Here is a 12,078-nt window from a genome sequence, read left to right as displayed (position 1 = left end):
AACTTTATTTTTTATTTACTTTCATATAATTTTGAATTATCTATCCTTAACTCTGTTTTGTATAAATACATTGAACTCCTTAATAAAGATACCAGTCTCGAAGATTTTGCGAAAGCGATGAAACCGGTCACTGGATTTTCCAAATTTGTGGATTAAAGTATCACTCGTCTTTTATTTATATAATAAAAAAAATAATAATTACATTATATTGCCAAAGGCGGTTGATACAAATGGGACAATACAGTTAATTTGTGTAGCTGAACGAGTGTTTATATTTTGTTGAGTTCTTTTGGTTTTAATCAAAACAAACAATTGGTCTTCCTAAATACGGTGATCATAGACAGTGGTGGTTTTGCATTTAAACCCCTCAAATGATGATAGATTATATTTTTAATAACTAAGTAAATATTTGCACTTGTAATGATATTTAAATTCTGATACATTTCTTTAGAAATCAAATTAATTTCGCTGTTATCAATAATGACTGTTGATACACTGTCTTCCAAAGTTCAGGAATAGAAACCATATCGTCAATTAATGTTATCATTTAAAATAAATAAAAACCATTTATGAGGTAAAGTTTGCAATGTTATTTGCAGAGTGTTAACAATAATAGAATGAGTAATAACGGATGATAAACCTCACAATGTTACTTGTGACCCGAGGTGGGGGTCACCAGACAGTAAAAATATAATTCTATCACTTAATGCGGCACCAGATTTTATTATTATTCATATTTAAAGCTATATAGACTTTATGGTCAAACATTTCAATACACGTTAGTAAATATTTGCATACAACCACTTGTAAGCGTACCTACATCAGGACACTAATAACTCTAGCATGCACATCCCACTACACACTTCCGCCATCATTATCACACCAGACCTGAATGTGTATAGGGCACTACATTTATTTTTTTTGGGGAAACCAACAGCTCTGCATACATATTTATAGTAAAAAAATAGATATAGTGTATAAGCTCAGAGCCAATAACAGATTTCCACAAAGTATACAAAGTTAGTAAAGATGATATATAACATATTATATAAATACAAATAAGTTTATACATATAAAAATGTTATTTTAATGTATATATTTTTTAATAATCAAATAAAATATTTTTTTTAAAAAGAAGAGTAAGTTATTGTAAATTGGACGGTATTAGAACAAGGATGCATGAAGAGAGGATAAGGAGAGGAAGGGAGATGTACATATTTATTTTTATAATGTCTACTAAGTTACATAATGCATTTTTAGTGTCATATTTATAGCTGACAGAGTGATGTTTGTGTAGTCTGTCTTTGAATTTTGTATTGTACAGTGAAAAAGTCCTACGAAAAAAAGCATTTTTAAAATACAATGTTTTACTTATTGGTACATGAAACAGGTGGTACCGTCTACAAATCCTGTCTGGCACATTTATTGTTATTAAACTAAGTAGTTCTGCACAGTCAACTATTCCTGTCATCATTTTGTGAAGCAGTAGTTGGTCGCACACACTCTGCGGTATTGTAGAGAAGTGATTCCATGGTAGGCGGAAGCAGCAAGAGTTGATACATAAGAAATACCGGTTTTGTATTTTAGGTATTTTATAAATTTGTTCTGAATGTTTTCCATTCTTGTTATATATATGGCATACTGGGGATTCCATATCTGAGATGCGTATTCCAAATGGCTTCTAACAAACGTATAATATAATGAAATTAGGCCTTTGGATTATCAAAGTGTTTACTCATTCGATTATGAAACCTAACATTCTCAATGCTTTTGAGGTAATTTTATTGATATGCGATTCAAAAAGTAGTTTCGAGTCTAAAACAATCCCAAGATCTTTAATTTCTTTCTCATTAGTACATTTGTTTAGTTTGTAATCAAAATGCTAAAGTAAATGGGACATATTTTAAATATTCGGGGGAGTAAGCTGATCAATCTTGTGCTCAGGTGCTAGTCCAGGGCCTCGATTACAAACGCTATCTTCATCGGTACATATTGAGACAGTAAAAAGTCAAATCGAAATTTATGTGTGAAAATGTGGAATTCGTAAAAAAATTAAACTGTTTAAAAAAAATTGTATGCATATTCTATTCTTCACACAGAAAACTTAATTTTATTTTGTAGACAAAATCGAAGTTAAATGTTAACTTCCTATTGTAATAGACGCCCAGTAATAATTCATGTTTTTTTTAAATGTATTTATTTATTCATTCAAAATTACACTCGTTTAAATATTAATGAACTTATTGAGGCTTTTTAGGCTATGCCCGTGTCAAGCCATAATAATCAACAATAAAAAATACTTTGTAAAATTAGGTAGATTAAATTATAATGATGTGTGATACAATAAAATAACAATCCAGAAAAACAAGGTATAAGTAATGAATAATAAAATTCCAAAGAATACAATGCAAAAAAGATAATCAGATATAAATATAAATTACGCAAATTTAGATTCATACATAATCAAATACACAAAATAATAGTATCATTAATATCAACAAAATAATAGTAAAATATAGTAGTATAGAAAATAAAAAAATTAAAAATAATAGTATCATTGAAATCAATAGAAAAAGGATATAAACATAAAGACAAAATTGACATGATAATGGAGATATGGTTTCTAGAAACTCACTCTATATTGTAGTAAGAAAAAGGAGTAATAAATTCTAAGTTTAGTGTGTAGAAAAAGGAGTAATAAATTCTAAGTTTAGTGTGTAAAAAAAGAAGAAGAAAAGAAAACCAAACAGTTTAAAACGGTGTTCAAAAAAGTGATATTTATTTATTATTTTTCATATATTTCGGTATCAAAAAAGGGACTTTATTTACTAATTTTTTTTTTTTCTTTTATTTGGTTGATATGTTTAAGATTTTTTATTTTTATCTGTACATTATATGTGTTACTAAAATATTTGAATAGAGAAAACTCTGCAAAAAAACTGCTTTTTCAGTTTTGCAGGAATTAAATGAATGTTAAAAAAATTGTCGGCCTTGTGGTGTAATGGTCAGCGCATTTGCCTACCATGCAAAAGGTCTCGAGTTCGATTCCCGGCATGGTCGATATGAAATATTATTTAAAGGGGTGATTTCACACTAGAATATTTCATAGTCCCTAGACTGGTACCTGAACCGTAAGATTGATCAATGATCACCTTACCTTCATGTAACAAAAACGATCAAGATACGCTACGATTGGTGTATAAATGCAGTGCCCTATTTTTTTTACAAAAATATTTATACAAATGTTTTTTACAAAAATGCCCACTTTAACAAAGAGTAGGAAATAATTCTGTCAAGTCTAGCTTAGTAATATTGTCAACAGAAACATTGAATACCGTAAGAGACAAACTGTAGAACATTATCATTATTTGTCTTTGTAAAACATAAATGGAAAACACATTTTATTAAATGTAAATAAAGTCATATTATGTATTAGTAACATATCAATTATTTTATACAAAGAAAAATAACATTTGTTTTGCGTCGACCATATCACAAATAAAAATGGGAGGGTAAAATTCCACAACTAGACGGTGCATCCGGAATCTGCGCAGTTAAAAAGTTCAGTGCAACAGGGAATTAAGTATAAAAAAGGTTTTCTTATGGGCGGTAAAAATAAGAGCATTTAATTATACGGCCATAGAATTAAGAATAGTCCAGAAGGAGCGTAGAATCATATTTGAATACATAGGACTGTGTCCAATAATTCCCCCACTATGCCCTACTTTCACCGCGCGCATTCGTGAGGTCGCAGCGTAATGTTGCTTGATGGGAAAAAAAGTCATAACACAAATGTAAGGTAAAAAAAAAGCAATCTGATAATTTCTCTCAAATTTTATTGTGCACATGGAAACATTGATTGACACAACAGAGTAGATAAGTAAAGGGTCATTTAATAAGAGTAATTTAATTAATGAACTTTAAACTTAAAATATAAAACTAATTTTATTTTACATAAAACTGATATTTTTATATCATGTTAAATAACATTTGATGTTTTGAAGATAATGTCAGTCAAATGTCCACCACAGAGTTGTTGAATCCGAGATCCAATTTTCATAAATTCTCTCATTAGATGAACAAAGTAGGGTCAAAAAATTTACTACCCTGGCAACACTAACAAAATTTCCATTTTGTTTCTTTGACAATCTGACAGATGGAAAAATAATTAAATTTTTAAGTAATGCATTTGTTATGTACACATTCATTTGCTAATTACACATGAAATTGGATTGCATCCTGTTTCTTTAAGATCCTAGCAGTATTTCTACACTTTAAAAGGACACAACACGGCATAGTTGAATTCAAATCAGGAGTTGCGTACTGAGCGACATCTACAAAGAAACTAATGGGTCAATACGTAAACCTACTCATTTATGAGTAATAAAGTCCCCTCCTGTTTGATGTGCGTTGCGGTTTCTGGACTATTCTTAATTCTATGTATACGGTGATGTTTCAAAAATGATTTTGATAAAAATGAACTGCTTTGAACGATGTCACTAGTTCTCCAAAATCCACCAATAGCAGGCTGTTGTTGTACATTTCCGGTCACCGGAAAGCCAACCCACCAATCGGGGCAACTCACGGAAAAATTATAAGCGGAGTAATTTTAAAATCACAAAACTTCCTCATTATGATCAAAGTGCGTAATTATTGTAAAATATTTATTTGTAGCCAACATTACATTACTCCCAAGAGTTGTTTGACCCATTTCGTAATGTAGACTCTAAATATCAGGTAGAATGACAGGTTAATGAATACACAAAGTACACAAAAATATGTCCATATTCAGGTAAGGTTCATTGCCAAAATACAGCGTTTATTGGCAAAAAATAATAGTAAATACATGCAATGCAAAATAAAACTAAATAAGTATTTGACATCGAATTGAATTGCAAGCAAATAATCATAGCAGCTTCACTAGATACAAACATACCTGGTTCTAAAGCTACATTTAAAAAATATATATAATATATTATAGTAACAATTATAGTACTCTCTCTCTCTTCAATCCGTGCCTCATATCTGAGGATGGTGATCACGCCTGACTCCAGGCATGGCTCGTCTGTGGACAGTCTCCCTCCATCTGGAACGGTGTGCTCTTCTATAAGCATTCGTCAGTGATGATTCCGATAATTCAGTGACTAGGCCACTCCATTCTGTCGGTTGACGTCCACGCGACCTTGTCCCTTCGACACTTCCCAGGAGAATAGTTTTCTTCAAACTATCAGAGTTCCCCCTGGAAATATGTCCAAAGAACTGCAAGATTCTTTTCTCGCACATGGATGTTAGTCTTTCTCTTATGTCCAGTTTCTGGAGTATAGATGCATTCGTACATCTGGACGTCCACGGAATCCGCAGCATTCGCTGCCAACACCACATTTCGGAAGCTTCGATTTTTTTCTTTTCAGATTCCCTCAGTGTCTAACACTCCACACCGTACATGAACACTGAGAAAACCGAGGCCTTCACCAGTCTCATTTTGGTTTTAATGGTTATACTGTGATTCTTCCAAATCTTCACCAGGCGACTCATAGCATTTTTGCCAATTCGTATACGTCGCCGTATTTCACCTTCACACCCAACACCATCGCTGACGAGAGAACCTAGATAAATGAAACTGTTGACTCTTTCTAAGTTAATTAATTATTTTTCAAGATTTTGCGTAAGAGAGGTTGCGAATTTTTAAGTACAACTTGTTAAAGCGCTCTAAATTATCATCTTTTCTTAAAGAGATAAAATCCACACGTTTTTTTTCTTTTGTTTGTCATGATATGCAGGGTTATATATGATAAACTTTATATTTATAGTCTTATAACTTAACGGGTTACGTGAATAAATCACAAAATAAATGAGATAAATCGCAACAGAATACATTTTATATAGTCTTACAGCTATGCTTCAGGTAAAAACCCATTTACGTACCAACCTATTGTCTGATGGCGGCTGTGCACACTCGTCGAGACACCCAAAGACAGGCCGAGATCGAGTATGTACACAGTGCTCTCGTCGAGTCTCGCTCTCTCGTGCCTCGCCTCGGTCGGTCTCAGACGTCTCGGTCGCTTGTCGGTTTTGTGCGCCCGAGTCAAAGGATCTCGTTGGGTCTCGCGAGGAAAACGAGAGGGAGCATGTACACACTTTAAATTTGTTGCAACAGAAAGGGAAAACATTTTTGAGAAAGGAATACGGGAGTCTAGGCATTTACAGGGCTTATGGCCTGTCATTGGCTGGTTTAAGTGGCCACTTTACACACTGTGTAACATTCACCATTCTGCCTATGTTTGAACATCCACATTTCCTCAACTCTTCCATCTGTTGACTTTTGTGAAGTAAAAGAGCTGAAACCTTTATCACGTGGGTGAGATTCATCCGGCTGAACCAATTCACCTACTAGGCAACGCCTGAAAACAATTTTCCAATTTTGTATACTTCTTCTTTTACCAGGTAGTTAATTAAACAATGTTTTGAGGATGTCCAAATGCATGCAGACTGGCTGGATTTTCTCCTTAAGGAGTTGTTCATATTTAAATTTAAACCAGCCAATGACAGGTCATAAGCCCTGTAAATGTCTAGACTACCATATTCCCTTCTCAAAAATGTTTTCCCTCTCTGTTGCAACAAATTTAAATATGAACAACTCCCTAGGGAGAAAATCCAGCCAGTCTGCAAGCATTTGGACCTACTCAAAACACTGTTGAATGTACACACTTTTTCAAAAAGAAGAGTTATTCGCTAATGGCCACATAAAAGAAAATTATTGGATCTATGCAGTCTGGAGCTGCAGCTGAATCAGTTTATAAGCCGATATGGTTCGCATTCGATTTCATGGACTCATTTTTAAATGTAGATTGTATGTGTAAACAACCATTTTTAGAAAATTGAGTTATGAATTCCAATATGTTCATTTTCTTATTACGCGTCCATGTAGCTAAAGATTTTTTTTTTCCGTTACTAAATAGTATTTTTTGAGTGCCAATCTCCACTTACTGATTTTACTTATTTGATTTTAAAAACAAATAAAATGTCTTGTAAAATTTGCAAAACGGTCGATTAAACATACAAGAACTAAGGCAACGAAACAGCAGCAGCAATTTCTATGTCCATTACTGCGGGAATATTTAGTACTACTGAAAAAACGAGTGAGTACAGATATGCTCTCGCCGAGAGCCTCATCAGGCGAGGCTCTCGGCGAGACAATCTCGACGAGTGTGTACAGCCGCCATAAGAATTACATTGTTAGACCTGCATATAATGTTTTAAACAGTAGGGTTATTTTGTAGAAATTAAAAAGAATTTTCATTTTTTTATATCCATGTAATGATAACAATAGGCAAATTTTGATCATAATATGCTTATTATTTGTATAGACAGTTTTGGGATTTACTGATTATGTAACTAGAACGGAATGATAGCTTTGTCTGCGAATCTAATATTTGGATTCCACTATATTTAAATTTGTTGTAGCCTCGACAAAGGAACAGTTTTGTTCTGAAACCGGTTGCCATATTAAATTTATTAGAGTGATTTCAGTTATATTATTCAAAATGTTATTTTAGTTGTTGGGCTCTCCTGGTAATTCTTGTATTGTGAGTAATGACTATTTTATCAAAGGTGCGATATATAAAAGCGTAGGTTATCAAATTTATTGTTATTTCTGATCCCTGAAATAAAAACTAATTTTATTTTTAGAGGAACGTATTATTTAAATTCAGTCTTAAATCTTATTTCTTTGTGTAATATTAATGGTAAATTATTGAAAAGCTTTCTTATAGGATATATACATGTCCCGGCAGCGAGTACTTAAAGTCTTGATAAAAAAGTACTATTTATACTCACTAATTTTATTATTATTATTTTTTTTTTTTTATTTTCTTTTATTCAGGAAACATACAGTACAGTTACAAAGTTTAATATTTTACACAATTAGACTTAATTCTAATGGACCAGTGAAGTTTCCATATTAAAAAGCAATTAAATCTAATGTTAATTATGAAAGTATAAAAAAGAGAAGGAAAAAGAAAACATAAATGAAAGTTGTTTGAAAATTTAAATTTAAGTGAAAAAAATATATTTTAAGGTTTGTAGTTTGTAGTGAGTATTTACAAATGGAAATAATATTAAAAAATGAAGAAAATTTGTAAGAGTAATTAAGAATTAAGAATGGAAATAAAGAATGAAAAACATACTCAGATGTAAAAATAAAATAAAATAGTAATAACATTTTTTTTTAAAAAGGAAAAACATAAACACATATTTATTTTAAGGGATTCAAAGAAACGATGCGAAGAATCTTTAAGTGAAATATAAGACAGTAAATTTAAATTTAGGTCAATTTAAAAAACATCTTCAAAATTAATGACACATTATAGTAAGAGCAGCAATATATTGATTTTATTTATAATATAAGTAATTAAAAGTAGTTTAAAAGTATAACAAGTATAAAAACATGCCAATGGCAGCAGAGAAAAAAGAAAAAATAAAGAAGGAATAACAAGTATGGCAAGTAATCAATTTAAAATTTGAAAAAGCAATATAAGGAGAAGATTTTAAACCAAGAGAAGTCGATAAAATTTCATTAAAGCGATTTTAGTAGTAATACAAAATTTCAAAAGAGAAATTTAATTTATAATAATAATATTAATGTATGTAATTTGAGTGATATAAGAGAAAAAGGGACCAACCGGAGTTTTATTCAAAAGTTTTCAATACACTATTTTTAAATAATTGTAATCCTGTATGATATATATCTATATGGTTAAAAAAGCTGTTAAAAGTGGAACACGATCTGTGTAAAAACGAATTCTGGCAATAGTTCGTATTGACACTAGGTATTCTAAAGGTTGGGTGATTTCGTAGGGCAGTTTATTAACTACCTTTGGTTTAAAATCTTCTCTCAATATTGCTTTTTCAAATTTTAAAAATTACTTCATATACTTGTTGTTCTTTTTTTTTCTCAGCTACGCTTGACATGTTTTTACACTTTCAAACTACTCTTAATTACTTTTAGAATTGCTTCTAAAAATTATATACATATTGCTTTTCTTACTATAGTGTGTCATTATTTTTGAAGATATTTTTAAAATCAACTTAAATTTATTGTCTTTTATTTATTTTTTTCTTCTTTTTTGTTTTTTCTCATTTGTTTCTTTTTTGAATTCCATAAAGTATATATATATGAATATTATGTATCTTTTTTGGGTGATACCGTGTATGTTGGATTTGATCCGACGTTTCGGCTACCATTGCAGGAGCCATCTTCAGGGAAAACTGTGTGAGAAAACACAGTTTTCCCTGAAGGTGGCTCCTGCAATGGTAGCCGAAACGTCGGATCAAATCCAACATACACGGTATCACCCAAAAAAGATACATAATATTGATAACAGTGACCGTGAAAACCTTCGCACCTATTTATATATATATGTTTTTCCTATTTGAAAATGTGTTTTTTTTGCATTTAAGCATGATTTTTTTATTCTTATTTATATCAATTCATACCTTTTAATTTTATATTATTTCCATTTATTTAAATACGTTAGTAGTAAGATATACAAACTTTTAAAAATACTTCAAAATTAATTAATGTATTAATTTTTTTACTTAGATATTAATTTTTAAAACTACTTTCATTTATGTTTTTTTTTTCCTTCTTTTTTGCACTAAAAATAGTTAATTAATAACCTTAGATCATAGAATTAAGATTACGTGTAATGATAATATACCTAATATGGAAACATCACTGGTCCATTGGAATTAAGTCAAATGTATGTACTATAAAACTATGTAATTGTACTGTATGTTTCCTCAATAAAAGAAAATTTTGAAAGTTGCTTTTTTGTACGAGTGAAATCGATGAGAAGACCCACAGTCTTTAAAACGGATTCGAGTATATGGAGGAAGTACTCTCACTGCGATATTTCATGTTCCTGGACTGGCACCTGAAGTGAAGGGCTCATGACCTTACTTTCATGGAACAGACGATCGATGTACACTGCATTTAGTGAGCCATGGGCATAATTGATAATATCGAGAGAGGGTCACTGAGACAGTTTGGTCATGCAGACCGAACGGATGACGAAAGAATGGCAAAACAGATATGGATATGTAGAGAATGGATGTTAATGTTGAGGACGAACAAGAAAGACGTGGCATAATCAGATTAGAGAAACTAAAATTTTAAGTCTGGTCATGTCAAAAGCAGACACAACCGAAGGTCACGATGAATCTGGAAGAAGCTAGGAATGTATGTCAGGATAGACGTGTGGCGATCCATCCTCTCAGCCTAACCCTACGGTGAAATAGAGCAATGGTAAATTTTAATGAATACATATGCAGATGTATGTTATCCAGATACTAACTCTGAATTACTTGATAAGTTGGAACGATTGCAGAATGTTTGTATATGTTATATCTTTGATCTTCGCAAATTCGACCACATAACCGCATATCGCACGCAACTACACTGGCTCAGTATCAGGCAAGGAAGAAATATTCACATTCTATCACTAATATTTAAATAATCCCACTTGTTTATCTGAGAGAGCTCTTCCAACCTCTATCACAACACGGACCATTTCTTCGTTCTTGTAACGAGAGAACCCTTTTAATATCCTTTCATCGCTCTAATTTTCTTGCCTCTTTCACAGTAGTGGTTGCTCGATTGTGGAATAATCTACCCACCAATGTTAGAGACTTCTTTATTGACATTTAGATCGGGTTGTGGTCCTGTGGCTAGTGTCTCGGACTCACGGACCAAAGGTCCGTGGTTCGAATCCTACTCTACCCCAACTTAATTCCCATTTTCTAATAGTGAGTTATTTACAACTCGTTGAAAATGGCCCTCAAAATTAAATATTTGGGTAAATCATAAGAACGCAAATATTTATTTTATTTAAAAAAAAAAAAAAAAAATTTAAGTCAAGATTGAAATGTCACTATCTCAATATTTAAGTTGTTCCTTTATCCTTCCTCTTTCCTTCCCATCCCCTCTCCTCTCTTCATTGTATAGTGTTATTTTTATTTTTTGTAAATCTTGTTTTTAATTTTGTATAAATTGTAAGATTCACTATATGTCTATGTACTTGTAATTTTCTCAAACTGAACGGTTTGGGTAGGTAGGAAGAAATTGCCTCAAGGCAATATGCCCGCCCTTATATGTATATAAAGTGTTGAATCAAAATAATTAATAAATATTTCTGTTTCAGTTCAAAAGGCAAAGGAAGATGTTTGTAAAGCAATGAGACTGTGATACGACTCTTAGAAGATTTCAACCTGCTTCTCCGCTTCTGTATGCTAAGTACGGAGCCCTGTAAATGCCTAAACATGCATATTTCCTTCTTGAAATGTCTTCCCTCTCAGTTGCGATAAACGCTAATATTAGTTACATATTATTTGTAATTTGGATACAGAATCAAACTCTAATTAACTCATAGTTTAATATGTACATGTTTTAAATGTATAACCTCTGTGATTGTGATAATTTTTTTACTCTATATATTTTACGCTACATGAATGCCTCAATTATATTATAATTAAATATGTTTTTAAATACAATTTCTTGTTATTAACACACAACTTCCAATACTATGTCAGTCTGTATTTCATCAATTCTTCCATTTGTTAATTTTGGTGAAATAATTAGATAAAATTCTCATTTATATTTGAAGCGTTATTTTCGTGGTCAAACATTGCAATTAATGTTAGCAAATGTATATTTTCACCTCGTGGTGTAATGGGCAGCGCACTTGCCTATCATGCAAGAGGTCTCGGGTTCGATGTTTAACATGAAATATTTATTTCAGATTCACTGCTGCAGAACAGCGTTTATTTGGTGTTTTAAACAATATAATGAATTACCCACTAGTCTAAAGACTTTTTGGCGGGACACAATTTTTAAGGACAGTTTTATTTTACACACTTTTATATATTCATATAAAATTTCTCGCCCTCCAAGCCCAGGTTTATAAAGAGCCTGGCTACTGTCTGAAAGGCGAGAGTTTACATTTTGCTAAATCTCCCCCTCTAAAGTAAAAAAGATCTGTTAAGTATTGCACTAATAGGTAGGGGGGGTGAGCTCTTTAA

General features: G+C 31.7%; 1 protein-coding gene across 1 annotated transcript in view; it reads left to right on the top strand.

Moving 5' to 3' along the window:
• LOC148272764 (microtubule-associated protein 1 light chain 3 gamma-like) overlaps positions 1-11,550 on the top strand; it is a 30,876-nt gene extending 19,326 nt beyond the window's left edge. The window contains exon 5 of the mRNA XM_088239605.1: positions 11,202-11,550. The gene's annotated coding sequence lies outside the window, so the exon portion shown is untranslated. The remainder of the gene's footprint in view (positions 1-11,201) is intronic.
• The last annotated feature ends 528 nt before the right edge of the window (positions 11,551-12,078 follow it).

Source organism: Micrasema longulum, unplaced genomic scaffold (assembly GCF_059751315.1).
Source record: "Micrasema longulum isolate JH-2025_06_02 unplaced genomic scaffold, ASM5975131v1 h1tg002195l, whole genome shotgun sequence".
Classification (NCBI taxonomy): domain Eukaryota; kingdom Metazoa; phylum Arthropoda; class Insecta; order Trichoptera; family Brachycentridae; genus Micrasema; species Micrasema longulum.
Note: the sequence above shows the minus strand (reverse complement) of the source record. Positions and strands in the feature narration are given on the sequence as shown.